The sequence below is a fragment of the Molothrus aeneus genome, chromosome 5 (assembly GCF_037042795.1).
Source record: "Molothrus aeneus isolate 106 chromosome 5, BPBGC_Maene_1.0, whole genome shotgun sequence".
Taxonomy (NCBI): domain Eukaryota; kingdom Metazoa; phylum Chordata; class Aves; order Passeriformes; family Icteridae; genus Molothrus; species Molothrus aeneus.
Genome location: NC_089650.1, coordinates 17,455,459 through 17,464,615, shown reverse-complemented (window position 1 = coordinate 17,464,615; position 9,157 = coordinate 17,455,459). Strand labels below are relative to the sequence as shown.

The 9,157-nt window shown below is 43.8% G+C and overlaps 1 protein-coding gene across 2 annotated transcripts in view; it reads left to right on the top strand.

The window, feature by feature from the left end:
- The first annotated feature begins 1,319 nt into the window (after positions 1–1,319).
- SYN3 (synapsin III) overlaps positions 1,320–9,157 on the top strand; it is a 190,256-nt gene continuing 182,418 nt past the window's right edge. Inside the window, exons 1-2 of one of the 2 annotated variants that reach the window (XM_066551035.1) lie at positions 1,320–1,429; positions 4,741–4,815. The gene's annotated coding sequence lies outside the window, so the exon portion shown is untranslated. The remainder of the gene's footprint in view (positions 1,430–4,740; positions 4,816–9,157) is intronic. The other variant, XM_066551033.1, reaches the window with a different exon arrangement.

Genomic DNA, 9,157 nt, shown 5'->3' with positions numbered 1-9,157 from the left:
GAGTTGCTTGAGTTGCTTTGGGCTCTAGTGCAAATTTGAACCTCTCATCGTTGTGGTAGTAGATATATAGAGTCTACAGAGTAAATATTAGCACATGGAAAGCAGAGTGTAAAGGGTGTTCTTGGACTCTAAGGGAAGAAGAACGGCAGCTTCATCCTGCCTGTTAATTTTTCAATAATGGTGGAATGACACATCTCTTTGTTAATACTGTGCACATCAGCATGTATTAGCAGTAGCTTTCAATATTGCCGTGAATGGTCATTAAAAATCCCTGTTGGCTGCTTGGTCTGTTCTGAGAATACCAAAGGGTTGCCCTGCTGAGCTCCTCCACTTCCACTATTCCTCCCATAACGATAAAACTCTTTAGGCAATCAAAGTGGTCTGAGGCTTGATTTAGATAGTGGTGACCCTGTTGAGGGAATCTGCAATGGTCTGTAACTCTTCAAACAAAGCATCACCTAAAGAAAAACAGCAGTATTCATTTTGAGACCAACTACTTCTTAGGAAATGCAAGTATAGGTAGTTGTCTGTAGAAATTTCTGGTCAGGAAAAAAAAAGTGCCAAAACAGAACACTAGAACACTTTAGTCATTTGGTTTGGGGGAAAACTGCCATTTTAGAGTGGGTTTTTTTATGTAGGGATCCAAACTCCCACAGCAGGCATGTGAAATCACAGTCCCTGGGCAGTGTATCTGTGAACCTTTCTCTCTCAGGAACCATGTACTTGCATCCTCTGGGTGTCCGAACCGATGGGATGACAGCAGTTGCTTTACAGAAGATACAGTGATACAAGGCAGACTCTCCCTTTTCCCTTGATCTGCTTCTCTTGTCAGTCCCTTCTCCAGAACAGTTTCATTCTTTTCTCACGTATTGCATTCAGCAAAGAGGCAAAGTGTTTGATGCTCTGCAGTATTGCTTTGCCTGGACAGAAATCTCTGCATCCACTGAGGTGGTAGTAACCATTCACAAGGGAAATACTGTATTATGGGCTGAGGAAGGAGGTGCAACAATGAAACGGGAATGCCATGGCTTAGGGGGAGGAGGACAAGAGGGATGGAGTGGGGAATACAAGTGGGTAATCTGAGGTCTCCTTTTCAGGAGTGACAGAGAGATTCTATTTTTTTTTACCCACCTCTTTGATAAAAGCTTGACAGTGGGGGTGAAGTCTGTGACACCAGAGCCTGCACACCCTTGTTGTTTTACTAAATTATTCATCCCTGTTCCTGTGATAATATAGTTATAAGGAGGAGCCTAATTGAATTTACTGTCTGGCATTGGCCAATAGGGTGATAAGGATCCGGCAGAATGGGATGACGGTGAATCCTGCTGGTGTGCTGTGAATGTGAAGCAGGACGGACTGGGAGTTTGTGTGCAGGAGGGAAAAGCAATCGGTCCAGGGCCCCTGGATTAGCAGAATAAGGAAAGGAAAGGTAAGGGAGCGGGTGGGAAAGGGGTTTGCCTGAATCATATACTGACCCTGTGCTGAAAGGCTGGTTTTGTTCATAGGAAAGCACTCTGCAGGCAATGTTTTCCTGCAGGGTTTGGAGGGAGCAGAAATGCATGTGGTGGCACTTGCTCAGTAGCATGTAGCCTGTGCCTTTGTCTTATACGTGCTGCAGGGCTCTATAACGCTGCATGTTCACTGAGCGTGTCTGTGCAGAGATTCCTGTGGTTTGTGTGGACCCAGCAGCAGTGCATGGAGCCTGTGCAGTATAAATGTAAAGAGGGGAGTCCAAAGGGAGGAATTATCTCATTAGCAGATTGGGGAAAACAGTAGTGCTTTCTGGTTTGATTGAAAATGAAAATGCCGAGGCTCTTTGTGAGCTGTTGGCAAACAAAACGGAGCAAGTGTATGTGCATCTGTCTGTGTATGTACTGGATCTGCAGTGAGATGTTAAAATAAGAAAGAGGAGATCACACTGGAGCATTAGGTGTCGCAGGTAGAGATAAATTGCAGGCAATCTGTGTAATCAGATTCTCTAACATGGAGAATGCAAGTAAGTACGGAAGTGGATTAATCCTATCTGCTGAGCTGGCTACACCTGGAAAGCAAGGGGGAGATGGGCTGGGAATCGGGACAGGTAATGTGCCTGGTTAGGGAAACTGATGCTTAAACCATCCTGCCTGCTGTGCCTGCAGCTAAAGTGGTAGCTTATTGAGTTGCTTCCACATATTTGTTATTTCCCTTTTAATGATGCAAATGTGAACATCTCTGAGGATCAGGGTAGAGCCCATAAATTGACATCATCTGGAAGAACAGGACTACATCAAGCAAATTAGCCTCTGCCCTTCCTTTTGTTTCACTGCCTTTGCTCTGATAACAAGTGACTGCTGAGCAGACAGGGCAGGTGGGGGAAGATGGATTACAAATGTGGCAAGTGGCATTAAGCCGTGCAGACAGTGAGTGTCCTTTGCAGTGACGTTATAATCACACTTCTTCTGCTTACATCTTTGCAAGCGTGTAAGACAAGGCTGTCCTGAATTTGGGGTAAGCTTATTCCAGTACTAACTGGAGCAGGGCTCACAGGTCATTGTAAGGTACTAAAATTTTTAGCTGCTTCTCATAGGGGTTCACCACCTCATTCTTTTCAAGCTGGAATCCAGAGGAAAGTGTTGCTGAGACTAAGGCGTTGCTCACCTGTGGATATCTCATCTCTGTTGGAAACTCATTCTTATGATGACTGTGGAGGGAGATATGCTTTTTCCGCTTGCTCAGAAAGCAGCAGCCAGAGGCTGCCTCCAAAAAGAGAAGTAAGGCAGAAAATCCCATAGGGAGAAGCTACAAAATGGCTTATCTTGGATTAGCCTTTTGCCCAAATAGGTTCTCCTTCCTTCCTGACATCAAATTTCTTACATCAGGAGTCACCTTTCCTCTACCCAAGCTTCTTTCTTTTCTGTGATTTTCTCACATGGCCTGAAGGTTTAGAAAATGACTGATATCTCCATCAGAGAGCACCTCCCTTTTCATGTCTACACTCTGCCCATGACATCTCCTGGAGTCTCTGGTTGTGCTCCTCTGATTGGTGGGCTGAGTCTGACCCCCTCTGTCTCACAGCGTGTGCATGCACCCCAAGCGGGGCCAAAGGGACACTCACTTGGTAAAAGTACGAAAAGGTTCCACCTTGCAGAGGGTATTTGTATTGGGTGATGAAAAAAAGGAAACATTGCAGATTCCTGTAGGATAGAGGCAGGCTCTCCTCATCTCACCTGGAATAGCTGACTAAAAAATGGATCTAACACAGGGCATATGGTCATAGTTGTGTTTGACTCCAGCTTTCAGAGCACTCGCAGTAACAGAGTCAGCAAAGAAATGAAAAAAACAACCCTGGACATCTGAGAATAAACTCCCCAGTATAATAAAATTCTTTCTCTTTGCCCCAAAACAGAGGAATAGTCGAATAACTTGCTTATTCACTCACTACAGAAGGCTGCACAGCTCCCAGGTGCAGAGCAGGAGGTTCACCCTACCAAAAGTGGGCAGATACTCATTGCTCCTGGAGAGTCCCTGTCCCTCTCTCTGCACATCAGAGGAAGTCCTCTGCTCTTGCTGGTTTTGGGAAGTGCACCTTCCCTGGGAGATGCCCGCAGGGATTTGGCAGGAGAAGCATCCCCGTGAGGCTGCAGCAGCAGCAGCAGCAGCAGCCCGGTGGTGCTGGCAGCAGTTACGGGCGGCTGGGTGCCTGCATTGTTTGCTTCTGCCCTCAGAGTCAACGGGGAGCTCAGGAACGGGCAAAACGCCAGCAAATTCCCAGGGAAGCTGACGTCATTGCCAATTCACTGGTGCCAGACACTGTGCTGGAAACCTGAGGTCGCTTTTCTGCCATTAATTGCTCAGATGATTAATTCATGCAATGATATCACTTTCTGGGGTGGAGGTTAGGAGGTTATGTACTCTAGTAACGAGAGGCGGGATGGGATGCGAAACTCGTGCTCCTTGTTGGTGTTAGCATTAATCAGAACAAACCAGCCACTGCGTGCTCCACATCATCCCTCCTCCCCCAGAAAGGGTACAGCTTTTTTCTTGGGTTTTTTAGGGGGGATGAGGGGGTGGTGCCATGGGATGTGTGAGCAAGTGTTCTTATGGGATTTGCAGTATTGCAAATTCTACACCAGAGGACTGAACCATAATGCCCCTTAACTTTCACAGCTACTCTGCAACAAGGATTTTTGCTTTAATTGTTTTCATGTTAACTACTTTATTTATGCCATTTACATTGCACTTTCCAACAAGAAAAAACAGTATTATTCTCATTACAAAGACAAAAGAAAAAAAGAGAAAAAGAAGTGAGTTTGTTTCTTATTGCACAGTGGCTGGTGTGTTGCATTGTAGTGCTCTCATCTCAGAGGGTCCTGCTCAGTCTATAGGGGTGTGGGATATATTTTTTGTTGGTCTGGAAATTCCCCAGAATGTCAAGTTTTGCAGTAAATACTCTAGGATATTTAATTCTTTTGCAATGTTTTTAGGCTAAAAATCTCTTTCCTGTCTCTTTACTAGCTAAGCAAATAAGTCTAGAATTCCCAGGTGGGCACTACAATGAGTTGTCCTGGCCCAGACACAATTAATAGCTTATAAAGTTGCAGCAACTTGGTCTGTCAATCTGTTGGTAAGTGAAACATCTAACTTGAAATGTCGGACAAACCACCCAGGGCATTTTCAGAGCTGTTGTAAGAGAATTTTGTGTCACTCTGCCACATAGATCCCTCCCTCTCGCTCACTCCAGTGCTGTTCTTCTCACTTCAGGCCTCTGTGGTTTTGGCTGATTTGCATCCTCAGAGGTGTACAAAGCCCTGGACCCTCAGTTTTCAAACAGACTTGGTAAGACCACATAGAAATCTTTCAATTTCTAGATTGGCCTTTTATTTATGGGATAAAATGGTTTCCTTTCTGTTTAAGCAGTGGGGAAGCCATGCTCTCTCTCTCCATTCTGGATAATTCTTCACTTTTCCCATCCTTTGTGATTTGTCTTGGTATTCTTCTACCTCATCAAGAGATTTGAAAATGTCAAGGAGCTTTTTTAAATGCTGACAGGTAACAGAGATTTGATTAGCAACTGTAGCAGATCACTTACCAGTCCAGTACTGTAGACTCATATATATTTATAATACAGTTATCAAGGAAAATGAAGTGATTAAGCAGAACTAATGATGTCTGTATTAATGGCTATCAGGTTCCAGACGTTCATCTCTTGTCTGTTTAATGACAAATAATTCTACTATGTCTGGGCAGATCAAATGCTAAAGCAAGGGCGCAGTTTCGCTCTGCTGCCCTTAGCAGTTTACACTGGCCACAGGAAAGGTGGTCCAGGGCACGAGCTTGTAATTTAAAAAAGTGAGAAAAACTAATAAAAGTGAGAAAAACTAATGACACAGCCTTGGAAAAGTAGGAGGAAGAGTCTATGGTGGGACCTTTGGGGGGAATAATCTTTTGTCCTGGTGGCAGCCCTCCACTGCAAAGGGCTGAATTACCATCAGAGTGACAGGAAGAGGAAGAAAAGATTGTCTGCTTCCCAGGATGGTCTGTGGGGGACTGGCATGGGGGAGGGGGGAAAAAGTGAATTGGATGGAGTAGGAAAGACCCTTTTTCTAGGTTTCGTGAAACTGGGATACCCTTCCTATCACTTTGAGAGAGTAACTACAGTCATATTTAAAAGCACATTAAATTTTGCTCTGAACTGTCAGACTGGGATATGAACAAGACAGAGAACTGCTGTGTTGTATCATACTCCAGCCTGAAGAAGACAAGCAGCATTATATTCCTGTGTGTCTGGAAAATAAATCAGAATCCGTGTTGAAAGAAGGAGGAAGGTAGGACAAAGGCAGGACTGAAGAGCCATGAGAAAAGCTGGACAAAGTAACAGAGAGGGGTGTGCATTTTTTTGGAAGAAGGAAATTTTGGTTTCTGCCAAGCTTTATGGCTTTTGGCTGATTTATTTCCCACTCTCAGCATGATCCAGATCAAGCACTCCTTCAGCTGAGGGGAAAAAAAAGCATTTGCTTCTGTGTTTCTTCTCATACACAGGAGCAAACATACACCTACCAACTCCTTTTGAAAGATGGCAGTGTCTTCAGCCAGGTCTTCATGGTTTGAAATGGTTTTTTGCTGAGCTCCCTTGAGTTTAAAAAGTGTGCTACCTTGAGCCCTATGTTTTAATTTGCAATTTAATGTTGCATTTAGTTGACAAGAAGGAAATAGTATTTTAACTTGCTGATTCTAGCCCTTTAAAACCACAAAGCCATTTAAGAAAAGATACTAATTGACCAGTTGTTCATAAAAGCCACAGCTAAAGCCACTCAGATTACTTGGAGTCAAATAGTTTACTGATTCCCATCCAAGTGAATGGAGAAAGTCCCACTCCTTTGCAACTCAGAACTTCCAAGCCTGCTGGAAAAAAACAGCCAGAAATGCTTACATCATATCTTTTATGTAGCCAATGCAAAATATTTTTAATCTAGAAGGACTGGTAGGCTTTCACCAGCACTAAATTAAGTTTATAAGCAAACACAAGGATATTTACATAGAACTATTAGAAAAGCAAAACCAATAGCAGCAGAACAGTCAGTTCCAAGATGATTCAGATCCTTAAAATCTGTCATTTAAAATATAGTAACACTCCTTTTTTAGATGAAGTGCATTATTTTTAATATAGGGTATTCTGGCCTATGTGGTCGTGTTCTTTTGTAAAACATAACGAGCATATCTGTCATGCCATCATCTTTCTCCCCCACTTTTAACTGTACTTTGCTGGGTTTAGAGTAGGGCTGAAGAGCCCTATAGTGCATTGCAGCCCAGGAACATATCAAAGACATTCATAGCTGCAGAAATACTTTGTCCTGACTCTGCAGAGCAAGCTGATACACTCCAGAGGATGATGCTAGAAAATACAAATCCTTCTTGAAGAAGGAAAATCAGGAGTTTTCTCACTGAACTTACCAGCACAGGGCAGTTTTTTATAACCACTGCTGTACAGCAGTGAACAATAAAATGGAAATTTGGGTTAAAGAATGACCCCATGGTGCCAGAGGTGATGGCACCATGTGTTTCTGTCCCTGAGTCACCACACACACTTCGGATGCACTGTGCCCATCACTGGCAGTTGCCAGGGGCTGTGGACACAGCGCATGGGCAGGGAACAATACACTTGGTGCACAGCTCTTTTCTGAAGTGGGCTTGGCAAAACCAAATTATGTGACAAGCTAGGAAGCATTTATTCTTTTTTTAGCCCCAAAGTTTTTTGATTTACTGCTAAAGATGAGACTCAGTGCCTGTATTTCCCTGTATGTTCCCTAAAGCATTGCATTTTGGCAAGAGGGGTTGGATGAAGAACTGTGTTCCCTCCAACAGCTCAAGGCTGCAGTATTTAGCTTGATGCTTCTATTTAAAATAGGCCTGTGTGTATTTAGTTAATCTTTTGGGCAGACTTTCTTACTTCAGCAGTCTTGTGAAGTTTCTTTTAGCAGGAGAGAGAGGAGTAGGCGAGGTAGGGGGTTGCTGCTTTATAATAAAACTGAAAGAGGCTGACAGGAATCCACATGAAGGTTACCTTGGTTCACTCTGGGCAACCTTAATAATTTAGCAGAGCCTTTCTAGTCTAGGCTTCCCACGCTGTTCCCCACAGGGCCAGTTTCACATATGAGAGTTTCTTGAGGCCATTCAAGGCACCAGCTACTGAGAAACACAAGGCATAGGAGAGGATGATGCCTGTCAAAAGCTGGAGCTGACAATTCCTATTAATGTGCAGGCAGGCTTTTCCAGGAAAGATTCTTTGATGTCTCTGACTCTTGGTCACAGTTCACAGGCCTCTGGCTTTACATGTCATGCTTCCTTCTTGAGGGAAAGTGCCACCTCTTTCTTCTGCTGAGCCCCACAGTCAGACTGTCACCTCCAGAGGCGTGACCGTCAGAGCAGGACAGTGCCTTTAGTCACCCAGGACAAACTCAGACCTTGCAAAGTCACAGCTGACATCTCCTGCAAAAATCATGCCAGCTGTGCAAGACCATCTGCCTTCCACCATCATCAGGATGAGAGAGGGGTCACTTCTAACTTCCAAATCTTTTTCATTTCAGAGAGAACCCCTTAGAAGTTGATGAGAATTTTGCTTGAGCTAGAAGGGAAAGAATTGACTTTCTGCTTTCTGAGATAGTTTCCAGTTAAATAAGTAGCATTACTACTGTTTTTCTCTATGCCCTGTTCTGCTAATAGAAGCAATAGCTGATTACCTCACACAATGCTGTAAGACCAGTATATTTTCCAAGAACAGAGTAGGTGGTGAAGAATGAATAGACTCTTCAGTTGTCTGAATTCCTAAGTGTATGTTTTCATGCTTAGTGATAGGACAACAAAGGCAATGAGCAGGTAAGAAAAACTCTGATTTTTAAGGAGATTTAAGGATTTTTAATGAGATTTTTAAGGATTTTTAAGGAGAGCACAGCACCTGCGTGTTTTGTAGTATGGTCAGGGGTAGCAGCTGATGGGGGAGGTGAAATAAGAATAGACTCATAGAATGTCTTGTGTTGAAAGGGACCTTTAAGATCACCTAGTTCCTGCCCTCTACCACCACAGACAGGGACACCTTACACTAGGTCAGGTTGCTCAGGGCCCTATTCAATAATCATCTGCAATAAATAACAAACCAGCTGCCATCTCCTGCATCACTTGGCAATATTTTTAATTCAATTTTCAGGGCAACACAAACCAAAAAATCAGCTCAGTTAAAACTGCTGTGAGGCACTGCCTAGCCCTGTGCTGTCAGCAGCTGCTGCTCAAGATCTAGCTGCCCAGGAGAGAGCTTCTGGTTTACAGCATGAACATCTGAGCTCTCCTGGGATGCTTAAGCAAGTGTCTTTGCATTGGAGTATCATGTGGTCGTGCAGTCCTTGCTGAAGTTGGGAGAAAACACTGTTTCCTTCACTCAGGCTTTTAGGGAGCTGTGCTTTGCTCTTGCTGCAGGGACTATGGCTTAACTACAGGGCTGGTTTGGACCAGCTGGTGAGTATTTACAAACTAGCCTTGGAGTTGTTTTTCAATCAGAAACTATAAACTCATGATGGGAGGAGATAGGAGAAAGTACACAGCCTGCACTAGTGGGAGGACAAGCTCAATGATCCTAGTCTTCAAATTCATTTGATTTCTACAAGTGCTCTGCAGTGCTTTAGTGGTA